The sequence below is a fragment of the Muntiacus reevesi genome, chromosome 22, assembly GCF_963930625.1.
Source record: "Muntiacus reevesi chromosome 22, mMunRee1.1, whole genome shotgun sequence".
Lineage (NCBI taxonomy): Eukaryota > Metazoa > Chordata > Mammalia > Artiodactyla > Cervidae > Muntiacus > Muntiacus reevesi.
Window position 1 is genome coordinate 27,417,056 of NC_089270.1, and position 23,147 is coordinate 27,440,202.

At 40.8% G+C, this 23,147-nt stretch overlaps 1 long non-coding RNA gene across 3 annotated transcripts; it reads right to left on the bottom strand.

The window, feature by feature from the left end:
* Positions 1-7,253: 7,253 nt before the first annotated feature.
* On the bottom strand, positions 7,254-23,075 carry LOC136152897 (uncharacterized). 3 transcript variants are annotated; one of them, XR_010660287.1, is made up of 4 exons: positions 22,752-23,075; positions 22,219-22,330; positions 9,639-10,329; positions 7,254-9,215 (listed from the first exon to the last, which is right to left on the bottom strand). It is a non-coding gene; the product is annotated as an uncharacterized lncRNA (long non-coding RNA). The 3 variants fall into 3 exon arrangements; XR_010660286.1 differs by having other exon boundaries at positions 22,219-22,342; XR_010660285.1 differs by lacking the exon at positions 22,752-23,075 and having other exon boundaries at positions 22,219-22,576.
* Positions 23,076-23,147: the final 72 nt, after the last annotated feature.

The window sequence follows — 23,147 nt, forward strand, 5'->3', positions numbered from 1 at the left end:
ATAAAAATACTGAAGCCAAGAGAAAAGTCAACTGAGGGCATCAACAATTTAAAATTTATTAAGTGTAAGATTCCCGGGAGAAATACCAATAACCTCAGATATACAGATGACACCACCTTATGGCAGAAAGTGAAGAAGAACCAAAGCACCTCTTGATGAAAGTGAAAGAGGAAAGTGGAAAAGTTGGCTTAAAGCTCAATGTTCAAAAAACTAAGATCATGGCATCTGGTCCCATCACTTCATGGGAAATAGATGGGGAAACTGGTTGACTTTATTCTTGGGGGGCTCCAAAATCACTGCAGATGCAGCCATGAAATTAAAAGACCCTTGCCCCTTGGAAGGAAAGTTATGAGCAAACCTAGACAGCATATTAAAAAGCAGAGACATTACTTTACCAACAAAGGTCTGTCTCGTCAAGCCTACGGTTTTCCCAGTAGTCAAGTATGGATGGAAGAGTTTTACTATAAAGAAAACTGAGTGCCAAAGAATTAATGCTTTTGAACTATGATATTGGAAAGACTCGGTAGAGCCCCTTGGACTGCAAGGAGATCCAACCAGTCCATCCTAAAGGAGATCAGTCCTGGGTATTCATTGGAAGGGCTGATGCTGAGGCTGAAACTCCAATACTTTGGCCACCTGATGTGAAGAGCTGACTCATTTGAAAAGACCCTGATGCTGGGAAAGATTGAAGGCAGGAGGAGAAAGGGACAATAGAGGATGAGATGGTTGGATGGCATCACCGACTCAATGGAGATGAGTTTGAGTAGACTCTGGGAGTTGGTGATGTACATGGAGGCCTGGCGTGCTGTGGTCCATGGGATCACGAAGAGTCGGACACAACTGAGTGACTGAACTGAAGTGTAAAATACAATGTTAAAGAGTTTAGAGATATTCTTATGAAAAATTACAAACATATTACCATGTTAAAATACATTCTTCAGTGTAGCTGGGTGCCAGGGGAAATGGACAGATGTTGAGTGAAGGATACAAACTTGCAATTATAAGATGAAAAATCTCTTGGGATCTAAGGTACCTATGGTGACTATAATTAACAATAGTGTATTACACACTTGAAAGTCACTAAAGAGACCAGATTCTAAATGCTATCACTACGAAAGAGAAGGTAATTATGTGAGGTGATAGAAGTGTTAACTATATTGTGGTAATTATTTCACAGCATATATGTGCATCAAATCACATGGTACACCTTATATTTACACAATGTTAGATGTCTATTATATCTCAAAGAATCTGGAAAAAATGATTTTTCAGAAGTGAAAATATACATGATATGAGACAAATATATATGTGAAATTGATTAAAATACACAAATATGTATAGAATAATTATTGGCTGTTATTTTGAATGTACTAATAATAATTATTAAGCAGTTTTAATATTTTCTAGTGTATCCAGACTTCTTTTTGAAAGTTTTCAAACAGACTATTTTATAGGGACATCAATATAATAAAAACATTTTGTTGGTTAATACATAGTTTAAAAATTTCTGTAAGTTTAATTGTTTACTGCTCCATTTTAATTCTTAAAAATGTCTCAGACTGGACAACATAATTTGTTGTCATTAGGTCTTAATAATGACTTGTGCCATTCCACAGCCACCACTGTGTTCTCAGACCAATGTGCTCTGTTATTAGAATAAGTATCTGATTTCAAGATAGTACTTCCCAACTTGCTTCTTAGATCATAAGTGAGTTCTTCAATAGACCATCCCACCACTGTATAATGTCACTGCTTTATAGTTCAGTAATCACATGGATTTATAAACCATTTAAAACCAGTGATCACATGGTTGTTATTCTTTTACTTTAGTTCCTCTACATTAAAATTAATTCTTTGGACAGATGCAAAGTTGTAGGAGATTCTCTTATGCTGAATAAGCCACTCCATTATTTTATAAATAGCATTGCTACAGGAAGTATGGCAGGCAAGAGAAATAAAGATGGTTGCACAATAACGATCCAGTCCATGTAGACAAATTGATGCAACCTATATACAGATGATAGCTCAGTTGTTAAAGAATCCGCCTGCAATGCAGGAGACCCCAGTTCAATTCCTGGGTCAGGAAGATCTGCTGGAGAAGCGACAGGCTACCCACTCCAGTATTCTTGGGCTTTCGTTGTGGCTCAGCTGGTAAAGAATCTGTCTGCAATTGGGGGAGACCTGGGTTCGATCCCTGGGTTGGGAAGATCCCCTAGAAAAGGGAAAGGCTACCCACTCCAGTATTCTGGCCTGGAGAATTCCATGGGCTGTATAACTTTCACTCACTCACTTATATAAAGATGAAGTCAATAGAATCAACCTGCCACCAGGTGGCTGACTAGTACCCCTGGTCTGTGATGTATCCGGTGATCAGCATTAACTTTCTACTGCTGGAAGATTGGGACTCTCAACTGTAGTAGTAGATAGATCAGCCCTGAGAAAAGAGAAGTCCTTGTTTTTCTGAGATCATAAATAACTTCCATCTCTGTCATCATACTTTGGTCAGGGAACCATTGACCAAACACTGGCTAGCTGGAGAAAGAGGCTAACTAGTAGCCACAGAGGAGGTATCATATCAGCTACCTGATCAATGATAAGCCTCCCCTGCAGAGGTGATCTCTTTTGGTTGCTGCTATTGCTGTTGTTGTTGGCATATTCATGAGATACAAATATGTTCACATTCTTTTAACATTACAGGAGGTCCCAAATGTACCTATCCCTCAATTCTTGCCTCTTATTTTGCCCATGTCCCTGTATGCCCAGCCAGACCACTAACCACTACCCATAATTTGGCAAAGGACATTACTTTTCCAAACTGAAAATAAGATAAACTGACTGAAGCTTTTCCCCTTGGAGTTAACTCTGAATAAGAGTGTAATGCTAGAGCAATCTGCTTCTGGCAGGAGCCAGCTCATTTTCCAGAACCATCTGAAACCAGGATTGAATTTTTTCTTCCTGAGTCAACTCATCATAGAGAATTCCCTGTGGGGTTGGTCACCACAGGGAAGTGTGGATTGATTGAATGGTGGCATTATACACAGAGTAGGTGATGATGTGAGTCACCTACATGGTCATATCATTTACTAGTGGCTTCAGTGACTCCAATCTTCTATACATCACTTTGAGTTGATGCTGGACTGATTCTGGTTATATACAGCTTTACGTTTTGTTAGGTTAGATAAAACCCAGTTTGTAATGGTCATCCAAGATGTCAAGGTCTTAAATTCTTACAGTAAGATGTTTAGTCTCTACTAAGGCTCACAACACAAGCCCATGAATTTTCTAAAAGGAGAATAATTGATTATATGGCACTGACTCAAAGTCCTAGGAGGCTACACCATTATTCTTCTGGCTCCAAACAGCCTCTTGATCTGCTATAGACTCTTAATCTGTTGTTGCTGTTGTTCAGTTGCTAAGCTGTGTCTGACTCTTTGCAACCCCATGGACTGCAGCATGCCAGGCTTTCCTGTCCCACACCATCTCCTGGAGTTCACCCGAGTTCATGTCCACTGAATCGGTGATGCCATCCAACCATCTCATCCTCTGCCACCCTCTTCTCCTTTTGCCTTCAATCTATCCCAGCATCAGAGTCTTTTCCAATGAGTCGGTAGCTCACAATAAGTGGCAAAGTATTGAAGCTTCTGCTTCAGTATTAGTTCTTCCAATAAGTATTCAGGGTTGATTTCCCTTAGGATTGACCAGTTTGATCACCTTGCTGTCCGAGGGACTCTGAAGAGTCTTCTTTAGCACCACAATTCGAAAGCATCAATTCTTTGGTTCTCAGCCTTCTTTATAGTCTATAGTCTATAGTCTAGCTCTTACATATGTAGATGACTACTGGAAAAATCATGACTTTGACTATAAGCACCTTTGTTGGCAAAATGATGTGTTTGCTTTTTAATATGCTGTCTAGGTTTGTCAAAGTCTTTCTTCCAAGAAGCAAGTGTCTTCTAATTTCATGGCTGCTGTCACCATCGACAGTGATTTTGGAGTCCAAGAAGAGAAAATCTGTCATTTCTTTCCTTTTCCCCCCTTCTTTTTGCCATGAAGTGATGGGACCAGATGCCATGATCATAATTTTTTGAATGTTGAATTTTAAGCCAGCTTTCTCAATCTACTTCACCATCATCAAGAGGCTCTTTAGTTCTTTACTTTCTGCCATTAGAGTGGCGTCATCTGCATATTTGAAGTTATTGATACTTCTCCAGACAATCTTGATTTCAGCTTATAACTCATTTAGCCCAGCATTTTGCATAATGTACTCTGCATATAAGTTAAATAAACAGGGTGACAATATACAACCTTGTCGTAATCCTTTCCCAATTTTGAACCAGTCAGTTGTTCCATGTAAGGTTCTAACTGCTGCTTCTTGACACACATACAGGTTTCTCCGGAGACAGGTAATATGGTTCGGTGTTCCCATCTCTTTAAGAATTTTCCACAGTTTATTGTGATCCACACAGTCAAAGGCTTTCACGTAGTCAAGAAATAGATGTTTTTTCTGGAATTCCCTTGCTTTCTCTATAATCCAATGAATGATGGCAATTTGATCTCTGGTTACCCTGCCTTATCTAAAATCAGCTTGTACATCTGAAAGTTCTTGATTCAAATACTGCTGAAGTCTAGCTTGAAGGATTTTGAGCATAACCTTACTAGCATGGGAAGTGAACGCAACTGTCCAGTAATCTAAACATTCTTTAGCACTGCCCTTCTTTGGAATTAGGATGAAATAAATCTGTTATGGAACCTTAATCTACAGCCTAGATCAGCTAAAAGGTTCTCTTGCCTTGAGGACATTTCAAAGTTGGTAACATTAAATAGATTGGAGCAGTACATCCAAACGTAGTGCGTATATGCTGGGTCACTTCAGTTGTGTCTGACCCCAAGGACTGTAGTCTGCCAGACTCTACTGTCTCTGGGATTCTCCAGGCAAGAATACTGGAGTGAGTCACCATTTCCTTCTCCAGGGGATCTTCCTGACCCAGACATCAAACCTGGGTTTCATGCACTGCAGGCAGATTCTTTACCATCTGAGACACCAAGGAAGTCCTAAATGGCAGTATATGTTAATTTAAAAATTAGGAACAGGCTCATCAAGTGCTTTCTTAGTGATATGGGGGAAAGGTGCACCACTTTTCCTATTGTGTTGGCAGGAATACCTTGAGATGCCAAGACCACCTGATCCTTAGAAATTTCACTCAGGTCACAGAAACCTGGATTTTCATTGGAGTTTATATCCTGCTCCCTGAAATCCAGTCACCCATTATTATATCATTAAACTAGTTCGCCAGTGTAATGTTATATAGAATTATAAGATGGTGAGATGTTAAAGGTCTCTGCAGGCTAGATTGTAACTGAGAGCTAGAGAATTGACACAGATCAATGACAGTGTATTTGTGTTCCTTCAACATAAAAATAAACACTTTTTTGGAGTCCTATTCTTACTGAGACAGGGCTTCCCTTGTGGCTCAGATGGTAAAGAATCAGCCTGCAACGCGGGAGACCCAGCTTTGATCCCTGAGTCAGGAAGATCCCCTGGAGAAGGGAATGGAAATCCACTCTAATACTCTTGCCTAGAGAATTCCAGGGGCAGAGGAGCTTGGCAGGCTACAGTCCATGGGGTTGAAAAGAGTTGGACCCAACTGAGTGACTACACTTGCACTTGCACTTTCTTACCAAGATACAGTGAAAAAAACAATTGCCAGATAAATAACCACATTCTAACTGCTAGAGGCTATGCTGATTTACTTTATTAAAGACAGCATGTCTGGAACAGCAGCTGTACTAGAGTCACCACCTGATTATATTTACAGTTGTGTTAGTCACTCAGTCGTGCTCGACTCTTTGTGACCCCATGGACTGCAGCCCATCAGGTTCCTCTGTCCATGAGATTTTCCAAGTAAGGATACTGGAGTGGGTTGCCACTGACTTCTCCAGAGGATCTTCCCAACCCAGGGATCGAACCGGGTCTCCTGCACTGCAGGCAGATTCTTTACCGACTGAACTACAAGGGAAGCCCATATTTACAGTAGTTCATAGATATTCTCAACACTCCAAGACTGTTCTACTTAGGCAAAAAATAAACGTGAACAGAATCATTGCCACTACACCATTCAAGTCGTTTTATGGTAGCACTAATCATGCAATTTTTCCAGGAATGCAGCTTTACCTTACATAAACAACAATTCTAATTGGTGGATCACAGTGGCACTCCAAGGCCTGAGGATTCAAGTTTGTTGAGTCACCATCTAGTAATTCCAGGGTATTTCCTTTTCCCAATTGATCAGCTATTGCTACATAACAAACTTTCCCCAAATTCAGTGGTTTACACAATTATTTATTCTTGTTCACATCCATGGGTCAGCTTCCCTAAGTTGCATTAGAAAGGTTTAATAAGCATACACAAACGCCATGCATGCATGTGTGCTAAGTTGCTTTAGTCGTGTCCAACTCTTTACAACCATATGGACTGTAGCCCGCCAGGTTCCCCTGTCCATGGGATCCTCCAGGCAAGAATACTGGAGTGGGTTGTCATTTCCTCCTCCAGGGAGTCTTCCCAACCCAGAGACTGAACTTGCATCTCCTCTGTCTCCTACATTGGCAGGCAGGCTCTTTACCACTAGCGCCACCTGGAACGCCCACACAAACGCCATATATTATCTCAAAACACGTGCACCCCAATGTTCATCGCAGCACTGTTTATAATAGCCAGGACATGGAAGCAACCTAGATGCCCATCAGCAGATGAATGGATAAGGAAGCTGTGGTACATATACACCATGGAATATTACTCAGCCGTTAAAAAGAATTCATTTGAATCACTTCTAATGAGATGGATGAAACTGGAGCCCATTATACAGAGTGAAGTAAGCCAGAAAGATAAAGAACATTACAGTATACTAACACATATATACGGAATTTAGAAAGATGGTAACGATGGCCCTATATGCAGGGCAGAAGAAGAGATGCAGAAGTACAGAACAGACTTTTGAACTCTGTGGGAGAAGGTGAGGGTGGGATGTTTCGAAAGAACAGCATGTATATTATCTGTGGTGAAACAGATCACCAGCCCAGGTGGGAAGCATGAGTCACGTGTTCGGGCCTGGTGGGCTGGGAAGACCCAGAGGAATCGGGTGGAGAGGGAGGTGGGATGGGGGACCAGGATGGGGAATTCGTGTAACTCTATGGCTGATTCATATCAATGTATGACAAAACCCACTGAAAAATTAAAAATTAAAAAAAAAAACAAAAACCCAAAGAGGCTCACTGGGTGTTTCTTTTCTTTTTTATTGGTAGCTCTGCTGATCTCAGCTGGGCTTTGATACATATCTTTAGTTGAGCTGAGGTACAAGTTTGCTAGTGTGGGTCTGTTTCACTCTTTTTCCTTGAATATGTGAAATATTAGCTAGGATGTGTTCTCATGACAGTGATAGAGAGGCAAGAAGTCAAACAGACATGTTCAAATACCTGCCACAGCTCAGAACTGGCAAAATGTTACTTCCATCTATATGATCTGGCCAAAACAAATTATAATGCTGGGCCCAAAGTAAGGAAGCAGGAAAATACTCCGTGGCTATGGTAAGGATATAGCAAGGATGTGGCTAGAGACAGGGTAATGATATGGGGCCAAGCATCAGTAAATATCCATGGGTCCCTTATAGAAAGTAAGGAGGAAGGGACTTGCCTAGTAGTCCAGTGACTAAAACTCCACATTTCCAATGCAGGGGGCCCAGGTTCAATTCCTGGTCAGGGAACTATATTCCACATGCCAAAACTAAAGATCCCACATACTGCAATGAAGATCGAAGACCCTGTGTGCCAAACTAAGATTTGACACAGCCAAATAAATAAAAATTCAAAAAAAGTAAGGAGAAAGATTTACAGCATGTACCTGTGATGCATGTATCTTTCTCATGCGACCACTTCTTGGGGTTCTTAGGGACTAAAATGACTCAGGTTTAGAGATTAGGTAAGAAACTGTGATTTTCAGCATGTTTTAAGTTATATCCATGTAACCATTTTGCACAATTCAGTCAGTCAGTTCAGTCGCTCAGTTGTGTCCAATCAGACTCTTTGAACTGCAGCACGACAGGCTTCCCTGCTCATCACCAACTCTTGGAGCTTACTTAAACTCATGTCTATTGAGTCGGTGATGCCATCCAACCATCTCATCCTCTGTCGTTCTCTTCTTCTCCTGCCTTCAATCTTTGCCAGCATCAGGGCCTTTTCCAATGAATCAGTTCTTCCCATCAGGTGGTCAAAATATTGGAGTTTCAGCTTCAGCATCAGTCCTTTCAGTGAATATTTAGGACTGATTTCCTTTAGGATGGACTGGTTAGATCCCCTTGCAGTCCAAGGGACTCTCAAGAGTCTTCTCCAACACCACAGTTCAAAAGTATCAATTCTTCAGTGCTTAGCTTTCTTTATAGTCCAACTCTCTCATCCATACAGGACTACTGGAAAAATCATAGCTTTGAGTAGACAGACTTTTGTTGGCCAAGTAATGTTTCTGGTTTTTAATATGCTGTCTAGGTTGGTCATAACTTTTCTTCCAAGGAGCAGGTGTATTTTAATTTCATGGCTGCAGTCACTATCTGCAGTGATTTTGGAGTCCCCCAAAATAAAGTGTCTCACTGTTTCCATTGTTTCCCCACCTATTTGCCATGAAGTGATAGGACCAGATGCTATGATCTTAGTTGTCTGAATGTTGAGCTTCAAGCCAACTTTTTCACTCTCCTCTTTCACTTTCATCAAGAGGCTCTTTAGTTCTTCTTCACTTTCTGCCATAAGGGTGGTGTCATCTGCATATCTGAGGTTATTGATATTTCTCCTGGCAACCCAACGTTTCTCATGATGTACTCTGCATATAAGTTAAATAAGCAGGGTGACAATATATGGCCTATGTACTCCTTTTCCTATTTGAAACCAGTCTGTTGGTCCATGTTCAGTTCTAACTGTTGCTTCCTGACCTGCATACAGATTTCTCAGGAGGCAGGTCAGATGGTCTGGTATTCCCATCTCTTTAAGAGTTTTCCACAGTTTATTGTGATCAACACAGTCAAAGTCTTAGGCATAGTCAACAAAACAGATTTTTCTGAAACTCTCTTGCTTTTTCCATGATCCAGCGGATGTTGGCAATTTGATCTCTGGTTCCTCTGCCTTTTCTAAATCCAGCTTGAACATCTGCAAGTTCATGGTTCATGTACTGTTGAAATCTGGCTTGGAGAATTTTGAGCATTACTTTGCTAGTATATGAGATGAGTGCAATTGTGGGGGTAATTTTAGCATTCTTTGGCATTGCCTTTCTTTGGGATTGGAATGAAAACTGACCTTTTCTCTGTGGGAGAAGGCAAGGGTGGGACGTTTCGAGAGAACAGCATCGAAACATGTATATTATCTAGGGTGAAACAGATCACCAGCCCAGGCTGGATGCATGAGACAAGTGCTCGGGCCTGGTGCACTGGGAAGACCCAGAGGAATCAGGTGGAGAGGGAGGTGGGAGGGGGGATCGGGACGGGGAATACATGTAAATTCATGGCTGATTCATGTCATTGTATGACAAAAACCACTACAATATTGTAAAAAATAATAATAATTCTATAAGAGCTTTAAAAAAAAAAGAAAGAAAGAAAACTGACCTTTTCCATTCCTGTGGCCACTGTTGAGTTTTCCAAATTTGCTGGCATATTGAGTGCAGCACTTTCACAGCATCATCTTTCAGGATTTGAAATAGCTCAACTGGAATTCCATCACCTCCACTAGCTTTGTTCACAGCGATACTTCCTAAAGCCCACTTGACTTCACATTCCAGGATGTCTGGCTCTAGGTGAGTGATCCCACCATCATGATTATCTGGGTCATGAAGATCTTCTTTGTATATTTCAAGGGTGCACAATTCTCACTTGTAGTAAGTCTTGTGCTCCCAGAGATACCATCTATATAGACTACAAAGTAAATGTTGCTAAGAGTTATGTGTAATGTGGCAACCCTGACTGTTCTTGTAAGCTGCCTGTCTATTTAGTCCTAAGAAGCTTCATGATCACTTTGCCATTACCAAAGATTTTCATTCTAAATTCCACTGTAGTCTTACAGTTATGGCAATCACACCTACTGTGTTTCTGTTGCTTAAATGCAATAAATTGGTCTGCATTACTGTAGGATTACCCTATTTCTATTAAAATAAGAGGGCCTCTTTCCCCTCCAATTTCCCCTTCAATTTATCTCCAGGCTTTTGATGATGGAAGACGAGTGTTGAGCTTTTCAAGACTGCTGACACTTCTGTCACTACTTTGTCAATATCTCAATGAGGAGAGTATCCTTTGGGCTCTTCTGGGAGACAATGGAAAGTAGGAGAAAGAGTGAATATGATAAATTACTCAAGTTTTTATTTTCTCCTAAAATCTATTTGTTCCTCTACATTTTGTTAAGGAACTTCTGATATCTCAAACCCACTTAATTTTGTCCACCAGCGAAAATATATTTCAGTGCCTCAAGCCAATGAATGATTATAACTATTCCAAAATGATTACATCTAAATTAATTATTAATACAACTACATGGATGAGACTCCTATATCAATAAGTTTGACTCTAAATTTGTATTCCTTTCTTTTTTCATCTTCATAAGTATTTCCAGTTTTCTGAAGCTTATAAAAATCTTGCCACTCTTATTCATAGACCTGTTAGCAGATTATGAGTCTAGTTACAGATCTGGACTGGATACAAGAAGTGGGAGAGATATGACATGTGATAGCTCCCTCAAGTGGGTTGCTACAAAAATTTCAGGGAGTGAAAGGAAAGTCGTTAACAAGAAGAGGGCCTGCTGGCAAGGAAGACACAGTGAGGTTTGATGTTTTGTGAATTTCAGATTTATCTGAATTCACCCAAATGTTCTCAGGGTCCTATTATGTCCCAAATAGTCCCTGATTTTTACACATAAGCCCTGGAAATCCTGTGAATTCTCAGCCTTCATTTTAACCCTGCAATTTGGAAGATCAGATTCTACGTCTTATTTTCAGGTATGATTTCTCTGGACCTAATGATACAAGTTTTGCTTAGGGCAATTATAGAAGCTCCCCAAAACTCTAATCCTGCCTAGATCCTGGAATTTAAAATCTTGGATTCGTTATGGTCTTTATTTAAGCTTTGTTTGGTATAACTAAAAGCAGACAACCCACCCCACAAACCTGTATTCCTCATTCACATTATATTCATATGGCTTGCCAAAGTTTTGACATCAGTAAACACTTAATTCCAAGAAATCACAAGTGATTATTTAAGCTACAGATTTCCTGGGTCCCACTCACTGATGCTAAAAGGACTCTTGCCTGTGTAAAACCCACTCAGGTCAGATAATCAATCACAAATTCACATTTTCTTGACAAAGTCACTGCTGGTACTATTCTATTGGTCAGAATTAAGTTGAAAGGGGTAAAATATACTGTGGGTAAGCATAAAGCAATATATTACAGGACACTGAATGACTTATAGAATTTTTTTGATGAATAGAAGAAATGAGTTTTAGGTGAACATCCAGAATTAAGACCTAAAGTCACACCTCAAAATAAGGGCACTAAAGGAGCTATCTGGAAGGGAAAATGCAACCTATTCCAGTGAAGAAAATTTTGCAGGGTACAGAATTCTACACTGGGGTTCTACCTCTCAATGGTTTAAATAATTCACTTCACTCTCTTTTTGATTGCATGGTTTCTGAAAAGAGTGTTAGTCGCTCAGTTGTATCTGACTCTTTACGACACCATGGATGTAGATGGAATTCTCCAGGCAAGAACACTGGAGTGGGTGGCCATTCCCTTCTCCAGGTGATCTTTATAATCCAGGAATCAAACCCAGGTCTCCTGTACTGCAGGCACATTCTTCACTGTTTGAGTCAGCAGGCAGCCCACAAAACATGTGCACACATTTTTGACACTCCCTTGCTTCAATTGTGTTAGTTGCTGAGGTGTAGCTGTCTCTTTGTGACCCCATGAACTGTAGCCTGCCAGCTCCTCTGTCCATGGAATTCTCCAGGCAAGAATACTGGAGTGGGTAGTCATTCCTTTCTCCAGGGGATCTTCTTGACCCAGGGATGGAACCAGGGTCTTCTGCATTGCAGGCGGATTCTTTACCGCCTGAGCCACCAGGGGAAAGTCAGACATGACTTATCAACTGAACAACAACCACCACCAAGAAGTTAAATGCTAATTCTTATCTTTGCTCCTCTAAGGGTAAGGTATTTTTTGCTTCTGGCTTCTTTCAAGACTTTTTCTCTATTTTTTATTTTCTTAAGTTTTAATATGATATGTCTTGTTGTTGCTCAGTTTCTAAGTCATGTCCGACTCTTCGCATCCCATGCACTGCAACCCACCAGGCTTCCCTGCAAGGCCTGCCTTAAATAAATTGACATATCCATTATATATTCAATACAAATGACATCTAATGCCATGAGAATATGCTCACATATATTAAGTAAAACAAGCATGCTAAAAAAGCAGAAGCAACATTCTCATTTTATTGAAAAATACACTTTAGTTCAGTCACTCAGCTCTGACTCTTTGCGACCCCATGGACTGCAGCACGCTAGGCCTCCCTGTCCATCACGAAATCCCAGAGCTTGCTGAAATTCATGTCCCTTGAGTTGGTGATGCCATCCAACCCTCTCTTCCTGTCATCCCCTTCTCCTGCCTTCAGTCTTTCCCAGCATCAGGGTCTTTTCCAATGTGTCACTTCTTTGGATCAGGTGGCCAAAGTACTGGAGCTTCAGCTTCAGTATTAGTCCTTCAAATGAATATTCAGGACTGATTCCCTTTAAGATTTACTTAAGAGACTAAAACATCATCAGTGGCTATCTCTAGCTGATGGAACAATATGTTCCTGCGTGTGCTTTTCTATTTTGGTAATGTTCTACAATCAATATGTATTATTTTCTTTAAATCCAGATGTCAATTGTTTTTACAACTGACTTTTCACAAAGTAGAGAATTAACTCAGGTGGCGACGTCAAGCATAAAATGGAGGAGGATAGGATCAGAGACAGAGAGATTAATAGACTGTTGCAAGAGAATGGATGAAAGATGGTAGAAGCCAAATTAAGGCAGTGGCAGTGAGGACAAAGAAAGTAGATAATGAGAACATAGACTGAATAAATAGGATTTGATAATCCTAGATCCATTTAGGTTGTAGATAAAGGCTAAGGAAATATTTAAACACAGTAATTCCACTGGTAGCCCTGGATCTATATGGGTTGGGGTGGAGATAAGGGTTATGAATTCATTTGTCTTAACTATAGTAAATAAAATCGTGAACTTATATGCGATTACTTAGGGACAGTTAAAATAGAAATAGGGCAATGGCCTGAATCATGGGGAATCCAATATTTAAGATCCAGATAGAGGAAGAAAGGCCTATAAAGAATAAGAAGGATTGATTAAAAAGGTAAAGTAACTAGGCTGTCATGGAAGTTAAAGGAAGTTTCAAGCAGGAATTGGTCAATGGCACTAGCAACGAAAGCATCCTGTTTTTAATGTTAACTCCCTGTGAAAGGACTTCAATTAGTTCTGGGTCTTCCTCAGGGAGATTTGAGTGACTTACAAAATTAGTAAATTTCTGAACAATGTCTGATTTGGTTTTGTCCTCCAACCTCCAAGAACAAGTTGTCCAGAGGCTGAATTTTCATTTCTTCTGTGCTGTTTCTGTCAGGTGTTGCTAGGAATTGGAGGCATAAATCTGTCTAATTCTGGGGGTCAGTTGGCAGGCCTATTACCCACTAAGCAACATCAGCCAACTTCACCTTATCAGTAACAAAGTGATATTTTGGTCCCCATTTCTATCCTTGTATTTTTAACTTGTTCAGAACCTAGGTAAGAAAAGGGGAATTAGTTTTTCTGGGACCACTTGGAAACTACAACTGATGTCACATTCCACATCAGGGAAGTCAGGGGTTGAAGAGACTAACGGCTAATGACTTTGGCAATTAGGAAGTAATCATAAATCACTCTCTTCCTTAACAAAATCAATCACAATTTCTCCAAGGAAGGCAACTGAGGAAATATCTCCATGGGGTCTTGGTGGGAGAATATTAACTATTGCCCCAATCCTTGTTTTGTAAGATTCTCTAAGAATGGAACTATGTCACCCAGAGGACTACAGAATTTTAGTTGCAAATGTATAAAACCTACCTTAAAGTAGCTTAAATGAGAATGGCAGGCATGGGAGGAAAAAAAGAACTTGGTGGCCACTTAATTAACGGACAATGGGCTAGTCTATGATCCCAGATTTCAAATGTATCTAGACACTACTTTCTATTGCCAATATTGCCTTCTTTACTTTTTCTATGGGTGTAACCTGCTTTGTTATGTTTCATTTATTGCATTTTGCAGATACTGCATTTTTTAAATAAAAGGTTTGTAGCAACTCTGCACTAAGCAAAACTATCAGCACCATTTTTCCTACATCATTTGCTCATTTTGTATCTCTGTCATATTTTGGTAATTCTCATAGCACTTCAAACATTTTTATTATTACTATATTTGATTTGGTGATCTGCAAAAGTTGTCATACTACAACTTGCTGAAGACTCAGATGATGGATAGAGCTTTATACCAATGAAGTATTTTTTAATTTAAGGTATGTACATTTTTTAAAGATATAACGGTATTATACACTTAACAGACTACAATATAGTGCAAAATTAACTTATAAACACTGGGAAGCCAATAAATTCATGTGCCTCACTTTATCAATATTTGCTTTATTGTGGTAGTCTGGAACCAAACCTGAAATACCTCTGAGGTCAACCTGTGTATGGTAAGATAGGTTTGCTTCCTGTTGTGTCAAAGATGGTGAGTGGCAACTCTAACCTAAGATTGTGATACATCATTCTGGAGATTGGCTAGATTCATGCACCTATCTTGATGGCAGAGTAAAAGTCACATAATTGAGAGCTTTATTCCATAAAAGATAGTAATCTCCTGAAAAGACAGACATACTAAAAGTGTTGTCCACTACATTCTACCCCTTGGCTACATTCTACCTGGCATCTATACTTGTGCTTTTCTCAGTATGTAGAATTTTTAAAAATATCCTGGTCTAGGACTATGTAATTATCCCAGGGACAATTGAAATACTCTCTACTCAAGTAGGAGATATGCCAAAATCTCATCCAACTTTTTCACCTTGCTTGGAAACCAAGAGTTCTAGGTGATATGCATTTCTTTTAAATAGGTTTGGATGTTGCTCATCACTGTATATATGACAAAGATAATTTTATTAGGTATTGTTACCTAAGGAAAGTAAGGGCACTCTAATTAGTATAGTAGATGAGGTCCTTGGTCAGTTAATATGTCTTGAGTTTGCTCTCTCAAAGATGCTCCCTGATCCCTTGCCCATACATCAGAGGGTATCAGAATTAAGCAAACTTAGGTCTTTCTTTGCAAGGCTTTGCAAGTTTTGTCTGAACAAGTCTCTTAAAAATCTTAGTTGGCTACTGGTCACCTTGTTTTCTGGTAACTCCATGGTTTAGAAACCAAAAACAGACATGGTGTATTAATCTGTTTTCTGTCCCTTAGCAATGTGTTGCAAGGCTGGAAAGAAGTGTTTATCCCCTACTCAACTAAATTAACTGTGTATTTCCATTTTGGTCCTCGCATCCAGTATTATAAGCCAAGGAATGAGTTTAGGGAAAATGCAGCTAGAATTTATCTCTGTCCACTTGCCCCCATGTTACATCTCGGGGAATGGCTACTCACAATGGGACTAATTTGTCAACAAATGTCAGACAGGATATATACAGCAAAATGCATAAGGTAATCAAGAATCAAGTTTTTTTTTCAGGATTCCAGTTATACTTTTTACTGAGTTTTCAACTCTTTACCTCTGTTGCCCTACTTTACCTCAGGACAGAGAATACAGGTTTTCCAAACCTGCAAGATGCAGGTTTATTTGACTCTCAGTCGCATAGGTTTCTGAGTACAATCAAAAAGGGGATGTCAAAGAAATACACAATTGTTTCTCTGTCCTCAAAGGGGACTGGCTCCAGGACCTGCCACAGACACCAAAATGTGCAGATGCTTGGGTCTAGTAGTCAGCCCTCTAGATCTGTGGATTCTAAATTTGTAGATTTAATCACATATGTGGAACTTGCCAATACTGAGGGCCAACTGTATTTATTTAAAAGGGTCAACTGTATTCTTTCTTCTGCATTCTTAATGCTAGCGCGAGCTGAAATCTATTCCTTTCTTGTGCACACTCCAGTGGAGTGTGCTAATGGACACACTCCAAAACCTGATATTTTCCTATCAATTCCCCTAAAATGTTAACCTTGATGTAGACATTATCTAAGATCTAAAATTTAACAATTGCTTGCCGGCTGCAACACATTAAATATCAACAAACCTCCTAACCAGGGCCAAGGAATCGTTATCAGAATGCAACCCACCCAGACTCACTAGTTTTACATTTCAGGGTATGTCAGTAGTTGACACTGGTACTATTTTATGCACTAGTCAAGGTTAAAAACCTAAACCTTGCCATGTTGAGCTTTCTTACCCTTTTCCAGTTTAACAATCTGTTTTGAATTTCATATCAATTTTGAATGCAAGTTTAGAGAATTCAAACTAACATATTATTAGGATTTTCTCTAAGATTTTATCCTGTTGCTGGAGGTAGGTCCTTCATTATCATGGCATTGTCAGATGGGTATTTGGTCTGCCTGCTATCTAAATTTGTTGCTCTAAGGTCTACCATTGAAACAATTTGCAATATAGTCTCCTAAAAAGTGACTGTTTTTTGTCTGCCCTTACTTTAGAATTTATGGGTGTGGCTGGATGGCATCACCGGCTCGATGGGCATGAGTTTGAGTAAACTCCGGGAGTTTGTGATGGACAGGGAGGCCTGGCGTGCTGCGATTCATGGGGTCAAAGAGTCGGACACGACTGAGCGACTGAACTGAACTGAACTTTTTAACAGGATCTTCTATCCAATCCATGAACCCAGAGTCTTTGCCATGAGTTTCAATCATCCTGTACTGCAGCAAGCCTGTGTAAAGCAACTGGGCTGGTGAATCCAATTTATATACTTAAGGAATTCTGTGTCTCCTTTTCAGTTCACTGCAGTCAAGGAACATGCAGAAGTAGGAGTGGTTATCAATGCTGCCCGGCCCTCTGCTTAACATATTTTCTGCCATTTCTACTTGACTGAGCTTGCCTGTGTTGTGCAAAGTTCCAGGTGGGAAGCGGGGCCTAAGCCACAAGCTCCCTGCTTTTGAATTCTGAAGTCTTCCTCGCAGTATCTATCCCTTACTGATTAAGGTTTCAAATCTGAGGAGACAGCCAACATGTGTCTCAATTCATGAGCATTTTCCCCCTCTTGCAATACCACTGAGACTGTCTCTACTTTCTTGAAATGATTTCTCAGACAGGTTCATGCCACTTAGCAACCAAAGGCAACAGATAATTTAAGTTTTTGCTTAACTTCAGCCAGAGTGAGGTGCCTTGCTCAATAAAGCTAGCCAAAACGTGAGGTGGTCTCTGATTGGCTTCCTTTTGTTAACCTTCCCATTCCTAAACCAATCACCATGACTGAGGGATTAGGGTCCTTCCATTAGCTTGATTCCCAGGTTCACCCCCCTGGTATGAGAGTTAAGACCAGGAAATGGATGGTTGCACATGAGTTAAGGATAGGTCCATCCTAGTAAGGACAAACTCTCAAATCTCAGTGGGTCACACAAAATAATGCATATGAACTCTAACACAATAGGCAGGCAGCTACCTTCCAAGTGAAGATTCAGGAAACCAGAGTCCTTCCCCCTTGTGACTTCACCATCTTTAACACATGGTTTCCAACACAAATGCTTTAAGTTGCTGGGGAATATGGAGATGCTCGAGGACTTTTCGTGTGACATGTTTTATGTACCAAAAATGCAACAGGAGCACATCACTTACACTTACATTCCACTGGTTAGAACCTAACCGGGACATCTAAGGGTAAGCCTAATTGCAAAGGAGGCTGGAAAATATAATTTAACTGTGTCCAGAAAAAGAAACTAGAGCCTATAAGAGCTCACTATTCTGATAACTAAATATCTGTTATATTTTATCTCTCTTCCCCCACAAAGAACACATCCTACCCCAAAAAAGACAATCTAAAAGTTCTATCTAATTAATAGGTCAGGCTTAAAGTCTAGTTTTTAGGTAATGTGCAGCCTTCTTCATAAGGTCTAGATGCAACCTATGAATTAAAGGCACAAGTTATCTCTAATATCACCCCAAGTTCCAGGAAACGATGTACGGTTTTGTTGTTGTTTGGTCGCAAAGCCGTGTCCAACTCTTTATAACCCCGTGGATTGCAGCATGCCAGGCTTCCATGCCCTTCACTAACTCCAGGAATTTGTTCAGACTCATGTCCTTGAGTCAGTGATGCCATCCAACCATCTCATCCTCTGTCACACCCTTCTCCTCCTGCCCTCAATCTTTCCCAGCATCAGGGTCTTTTCCAGTGAGTCAGCTTTTTGCATCAGGTGGTCAAAGTATTGGAACTTTAGCTTTAGCATCAGTCCTTTCAATGAATATTCAGGGTTGATTTACTTTAGGATCAACTGGTTTGATCTCCATGCAGTCCAGGGGACTCTCAAGAATCTTCTCCAGCACCACAATTCAGAAGCATCAATTCTTCAAGCATCAAGAAGCATCAAAGCCTTCCGGATGGTCCAACTCTTACATCTGTACAAGACTACTGGAAAAACCAAAGCTTTGCTCTTATACACACCTTTGACGGTAAAGTGATGTCTCTGTTTTTTAATACGCTGTCAAGGTTTGTCATAGTTTTTCTTCCAAGGAGCAAGCATCTTTTGATTTCATGACTGCAGTCACCATCTGCAGTGATTTTGTAGCCCAAGAAAATAAAATCTGCCACTGTTTCCATTTTCTCCCCCTTCTATTTGCCATGAAGTGATGGGACCAGATGCCATGATTGTAATTTTTTGAATGCTGAGTTTTAAGCCAGCTTTTTCACTCTCCTCCTTCATCTTCATCAAGAGGCTCTTTAGTTCCTCCTTGCTTTCTGCCATTAGAGTGGTATCATCTGCATATGTGGGGTTGTTGATATTTCTCCTGGTAATCTTGATTCCAAATTGTGATTCATCCAGTCCAGCATTTCACATCATGTACTCTGCATAGAAGTTAAATAAACAGGATGACGATATGCAGCCTTGACGTACTTCTTTCCCAATTTTTAAACAGTCCATTGTTCTGTGTCCCATTGTAACTGTTGCTTCTTGACCCGCATATAGGTTTCTCAGGAGGCAAGTAAGGTGCTCTGGTATTTCCATTCTTTAACTTTTCCAGTTTGTTGTGATCTACACAGTTGTCTGATCACAACAAACTGTGGACCCACATGTACAGTGGTAGACCAGAAACAGGTAACAAGAATATGCTCTCACTGGAAAAAGAGAAAACTGTGAGACACTGGGCAATACAGATACATAAAAAGGATGAACTATTGAGCAGGCATTTTGTGATCCATCTTCCCTTAGAGTGGAGGAAGTTTTGATGAGATCCCAACTTAGTTTCGGAGAGAAACACGTGCACTCTGTCTTCTATGTGGCCTGATATGGGCCTCTGAAATGTTCTTTGTCCATTATTCTCCATGGCCACATCCTATGTGAGTACTGGGGAGCTGTAAAGCATTTATGTCCTATTTTCTACTTATGCAAATTTGGGGTTGAACAGTTGCCTCACGTGAACAAATTTGAATTGGGTTCGTGATTTGATTAGTGGTAAAACTCCTTCAAAAGTTTAGTCCTATCATCTATTTGCTTCCAGTAACTACACCCAAAGTTCCTGCTTACGTAATTCTCAAAAATGATTTGCTTTGTTTCCTTGCCCCTATGTCAGTTTTGCAAGAACATCATCCCAGCTATCCTGAGGCCATCTAAAATAATGGTCTGGGATGGAAAGGCCCAAGTCTTGATCTGATCTTTGTTCCAGGACTAAATCTGGACAGGACTACACTCAAGGCCTCTTTTAGCTTCATATTTTACTCTTCAAGGTCTAGAAAAACTCTGCTTTTCCAATCTTTCCAAATACTTTTATGCATGTTCATTGATGCAACCATTTCCTGAGCTTATCTTTTTAGTAATATCTTATTAAAAGTAAAACTCAAAATATAGTATTACTTTGACTCTTTTCAACTATTTCCTCCTATTACTGAGACTGTACTGGGTCACAATCTCAATAGGTAGATAATACGCTTTTCAATTATCATGAGTAACAGTTTAAACACCTCTTTTGCCACTGCAAAACATGGGTCTCCTTTCAGTCTCTGATGCCAACATCTCTAACATCCGCTGCATCATCACCAAGGCAATGTAACGTATTTTAGGTTACTGTTTCAGCAGTACTCCACTTCCAATACCAATTTCTGGGTTAGTCATGGTCATTCAAGCTCTGGAACATATAAATTCTCAAATCTCAATTTTCTCTTGTACAAGAAGTCCAAAAAGGAGTGCTTCTAATTTGGAAGTATCGGTATTCCAAGTAGTAATTTAGCCACCCATGATCTTTCTCTGGCTCTGGCATCTTCAACATACTCACTAACTTCAAGTTGATGGAGAAAGAGTGAGGATGGAAGGACTTCATTAAGCCTGGAAATGAGCACATCACTTCCACTTACATTTCACAGGCTAAAAGTCAATTACAAGACCACAACTAACTAAAGGAAGTTGGGATAATTAGTCTAGCTGTATCTCCAAGAATAAATAAGTTTCATGAATGACTCTGCTGCAGGTTCTAAAAGGAAAAAAAAAATGCTAGATAAAAATAATAGGAAGTCACTCCAGAGGCTTTGTCCATTTCAGTAGGTTCAACCTTATTCTACTAGTTCCAATAAATTAATTATTTCCTTATTATATAAAAGAGTAAAAATTCATTTTCTTCTAAATAATGGGATTACTTTAGAGTATTTTTGATAGTATGATAGGTGTAGAAATTAGACTGCAGAGAGTTAATAAATGAGAATCAGATAATAAAAAGAGACATTGAACATACAGTACTCTTTAAAGCTTGGTGTGGAGGAAAGGAGATAGAGTGGAAGGACAATTGTAGAAGAATGAAGACAGAAAAGATAAAAGAGAAATACGGGATTGGAACTAGAGAACAGATGGACAATTCATCTTATGTAAGAGCAGGGAGTGTCTCATTCCACTGATATTGGAGGAAAGGAAAGATTCACAAGTATCTAAGTTTCTAGCATTTGGAAAATTGAAGACAGTTTTGTCTAATAGCATCAGCCTTCTTGTGAAGCTTGAAGTCAAGTTACATAATTATACATGGCTGGGATTTAAAGACTGCAAAAGTATTCTAGTGGGTACGGTGAAAAAGGTGCTTTAGAATAGACAAGCAGGAGGGAGGAATCCACCTCAGGTTATGACCTAAATCTGTAGTGTTAAGATATACAATGTACTGGGCTTCCCTGGTGGCTCAGAAGGTAAAGAATACACCTGCAAAGCGGGAGACCTCAATCCGGGTTGGGAAGATCCCCTGGAGGAGGGCATGGCAACCCACTCCAGTATTCTTGCCTGGAGAATCCCCATGGACAGAAAAGCCTGGTGGGCTACAGTCCACGGGGTCGCAAAGAGTCGGACAGGACTGAGCACCTTAGCTGCACAATACTGTTCTGCACTTAGCAACCACCGTACAAGAGGCACAGGCAGATGGTTAGCACTCTATGTGTATTTACTCTAACACTTATTTCACTGCAAAGCCCCTGGAAGCAGAGACTTAGGTTTTATAAACTATGCACATAGTAGGCACATGATGAATTTTTTCTTGAATGAATCGATTCAGTCATTGCCAGTTCTGCCATAGTACTCTGCAGACTACTGGCAGCTGCCCACATTTCATATGGTATGCCAATGCTAAAAAGAAAAAAAAAAAGCTAAAAAAATTCAGGCACACTCAGCTAAACTTAGCAGTCTTAAAATGGCAACTATGTCAGCTGAGGCATACTTTTTATCTTGTGCCAGTACATCTGTCTTTGATGTTTCCTTCATTTCCCTTATGCTGCTGTGCCCTTATTGAACCTGAAAGGGATAATTGAGTTCAATAAGCTACGCTATTATTTCAAAAGTCCTGCAAGTTCTTCAGACACCCACAAATGAACTCACAACCCCTATCACAATATTCCTTCCAAGAGATCCACAGACAAGGATGATTACTTATGATGCTTACTTCACAGTTAAAAGCCGAGACGGTGATGGAGTGGAAGGACTAAATCGGGGTCATTCACTAAATCGTCTGCAAAGTCAGGCACAGATCTTGCTTCCTTCTCCTGTCTTCAGCCCTTTAGAGGAAACTTTAAGAGTTACAGTGATCTCAGACATCACCTAATCGAACTCCTTTTGTTGGTAACACAAGTGTAAACTCAGGTTCAGGAAGTCTATGATCCAAGACTCAAACTGAGGCAAAAGGGGCTCTTTCCTTTATACTACGCCAGCTCTCAAGATCCAAAGTCCTAACTCACCATTTGGCGGTGGAAAAAATGGCCAGGAACTAAACTACGTACGGCAGTCCAGAACTAGGCCCCACCTCCCGGATCAGGCTGTGCGGGCCTCCTGCTAACAAAGCCTCTGGCTCCAGCTTCCGTACCCGCTCCCACCCGGTCCGGGCTGCTCCGCTCCAGCCCGCCCGCTCAGCCTCCCGCCCCATGCACCGCAGCACCGCCCGCCCGCGAAGGCCGGAGACCCGGCCCTCTTAAGTCTCACTTTCGTCTTTCGGCCACCCGCGCGCCACCGCTCAGGCGACGGCTGATGGCGTCACTTGTACTTCCGCCTGCGGCTGCGTTCTAGACACCAGCGAGGAAGGAAGAAGGGAGGTCTAAAGGGCTGTGTGTGGGGGAAATAGCGAGGAAAGAGAAGCGATCCGGGTGCTAGCGGGCGCTACGGCAGTCACCGCGGCCCTCCTCTGTCCCCGCCGTCCCCCCCATCGGAAGTCGCCCTAGGCACACTTCCCCCGACTCTCGGTAGTCGCCCCTCTGCTGGATCTCCGGGCACCCGGGTCTCCCTCTTCGCTCCCCCCACCCCCCGCCTTGCTCCCTCACGCTCCCTCCCTCTCCCTCCCTCCCATCGTCAGGCTCCCCGCCCTTAGTATCGCGAGACGAG